This window comes from Takifugu rubripes, chromosome 1 (genome assembly GCF_901000725.2).
Source record: "Takifugu rubripes chromosome 1, fTakRub1.2, whole genome shotgun sequence".
Lineage (NCBI taxonomy): Eukaryota > Metazoa > Chordata > Actinopteri > Tetraodontiformes > Tetraodontidae > Takifugu > Takifugu rubripes.
This window is the reverse complement of record NC_042285.1, coordinates 7,930,798-7,933,942: the sequence shown is the minus strand read 5'-3', so window position 1 is coordinate 7,933,942 and position 3,145 is coordinate 7,930,798.

Below are 3,145 nucleotides of genomic sequence, written 5' to 3'. Positions count from 1 at the left end.
CCATTGACACACAATCGTGTGTGCCTTTTATTGAAGCCACAACAAGTAGTAGAAAAAATCAAATCAGAGCGGGAAAAACCACACCCCCGCCCCTCAACTCCTACGGTCCGTTAAAGGGGCCGTGCCAAATTACCCGACTTAGTTGTCGGCAAATAGCGCGAGCGAATGAGGAACTCGTACATAGCAAAATGCTCAACAGGACTATGGCAATGGAACAGATATGAACAATGATGGTGAATTATGATATACAAGTGATGGCTACACATGCCCCCCCAGAATTCACCATCGAAAAGCAAGAAAAGTCAACGAGTCGGGGCTCGAACGGGCCGGCCAGACCGTGTGCGTCGAAGCGGTATTGGTGGTGCTAGAGGAGCAGGGGAAACAGGACGCGCAGGGCGGTCAGTGGCACTGACAGAGCTTTCAGGGATCTGTGTTCCTCTCAGAGGACTGGGCCGAGCGGGGGGGCGTCCACGCCGCGGGGGCACGGCCGTGGCAACTGGCTGACCAAGGTCCAAGTGAGCTGCAGAAAATGCTTGTCCCCGCTCTCCAAAACACGAAAAGGCCCATCATAAGGTGGCTGCAGCGGGCCTCGATGAGCATCATGGCGGATAAAAACATAGTCTGCCCTCTCCAAGGATGCTGGGACATGGGATGGTGGCAAACCATGCTGGGAAATAGGGATGGGTGCAAAAACCTTGGCAGCATCAAGGAGTGTTGCACGCTGTGCGCTCGCAGACCAAGGCGCTGTAGTGTTGGGGACAAACTCACCTGGCACCCGCAGTGGCTCTCCATACACCATCTCCGCCGAGGAACACTGCAGGTCATCTTTGGGGGCGGTGCGCAGCCCCAACAAGACCCAAGGAAGTCTGTCCACCCAGCTACTGTCCTTCAGAGACGCCCGAAGAGCAGCCTTCATGGAGCGGTGAAACCGCTCACACATGCCGTTGGCCTGTGGGTGGTATGCCGTTGTGTGATGCAGTTTCACCCCTAGGCTCTCCCCTACAGAAGTCCAGAGCTCAGAGGTGAATTGCAAGCCACGGTCAGATGAGATGTCAGCAGGGGGACCGAAACGGGCAACCCAAGTCCCAATAAATGCACGTGCCACCTCGGCCGAGGTGGCCGACTGCAGGGGCACCGCCTCCGGCCAGCGGGTGGTCCTGTCCACCATTGTGAGGAGATAAGTGCAGCCGCGGGAAGGGGGAAAAGGCCCAACCAGGTCCACATGGACATGGTCAAAACGTCGCTCTGGCACCGGAAATGGGGCCAGCGGGGCCCTAGCATGGCACTGTACCTTTGAGCGCTGGCATGCGACGCACATGGCAGCCCAATCCCTGACGTCCTTTCTGAGCCCATGCCAAACAAATTTAGCAGCTACAAGACGTTGAGAAGCCTTCCTCCCCGGATGGGAGAGGTTGTGGACTGAATCAAACACACGCCGCCTCCAAACCGCGGGCACAACAGGGCGTAGCTGACCGGTACTGACATCACAGAGAAGCGTGACACCAGTGCTCCCAAAAGGAACCTCGCGCAGCTGTAGCCCTGTGGCTGCAGACTTTAGAGCTTGGACATCACTGTCTGTGGTTTGGTCCACTGCCATCTGTCCGTAGTCAAGTCCCACGTGGACAGCGCCCGTGACGGCCCGGGAGAGGCAGTCCGCAACGACATTGGTCTTACCAGCCAGGTGTTTAATGTCCGTGGTGAACTCGGAGATGTAGGAAAGGTGCCTCTGCTGCCGAGCCGACCATGGTTCTGCCGTCTTTGCCATCGCGAAGGTGAGGGGCTTGTGATCCACAAAGGCAGTGAAAGACCTGCCCTCAAGCAGAGGACGGAAATGGCGAATGGCCAGGTAGAGGCCAAGGAGCTCACGGTCAAACGTGCTGTACTTCCGCTCATTGGGTCGTAGCTGCCTACTAAAAAAGGCCAGGGGTTGCCAAGCACCTTCTACCCATTGTTCATGCACCGCACCCACTGCGTAATCCGAGGCATCCGTGGTGATTGAGATTGGCGCGTCAGGCAATGGGTGTGCCAACAGTGTAGCATTGGCCAGAGCAGCCTTAACATTCTCGAATGCGCGCTGTCGCACGTCGGACCAGTCAACCATGTGCTTGGGAACCGCCCCTTTCAAACAGTCATACAGTGGCCGCATGAGGTCCGCTGCCCGGGGGAGGAAACGGTGGTAAAAATTCACCATACCCAGGAACTCCTGGAGCGCCTTGACCGTGACTGGACGAGGAAAGCTCGCGATGGCCTCCACCTTTTCCGGCAGGGGAACTGCTTCGTACCGTGTCACGTGATGGCCCAGGAAGTCGATGGTAGACAGTCCAAACTGGCACTTCGCCGGGTTTATGATGAGCCCATGCTGGCTGAGGCGCTGGAAAAGAGCCCTGAGGTGTGCCACGTGCTCAGCCTGAGACGTGCTTGCGACGAGGATGTCATCCAAGTACACAAATAGGAATGGCAGGTCGCGTAGGACGGAGTCCATCAGGCGCTGAAAAGTCTGTGCTGCGCTTTTAAGACCAAAAGGCATCCGTAAAAACTCAAACAGGCCGAACGGGGTGATTACCGCCGTCTTGGGGACATCGGCAGGGTGGACTGGTACCTGGTGGTAGCCGCGGACAAGGTCCACCTTCGAAAAGACCGTTTTCCCAGCCAGATGCGCGGAAAAATCTTGTATGTGGGGGACAGGGTAACGGTCCGGGGTGGTGGCATCGTTGAGCCTGCGGTAATCGCCACATGGCCGCCAACCCCCACCCGGCTTCTCCACCATGTGCAGAGGTGATGCCCAAGGGCTCTTGGAGCGGCGAATGATGCCCAGGCGTTCCATTGTCTCGAACTCCGCTCGAGCAATGGAGAGCTTGGCCGGGTCCAGACGCCTGGCCCGAGCGTGCACAGGGGCGCCTGTGGTGGCGATGTGGTGTTCCACACCATGCTTGGCCGTGGCAGATGAAAACGTGGGCTGAGTCAGAGCAGGAAACTCGGTGAGGAGGCGAAGGAAAATGTCTGCAGTGGGGAGCATGTTGGAAAGCCTGACTGAGTCTGTAACACCAAGAGTGCATTCATACGAACAGAAAGTGACTGCATCCACAAGGCGTCTATTTTTGACATCGACCAGAAGTCCAAAAGCGCAGAGGAAGTCTGCACCAAT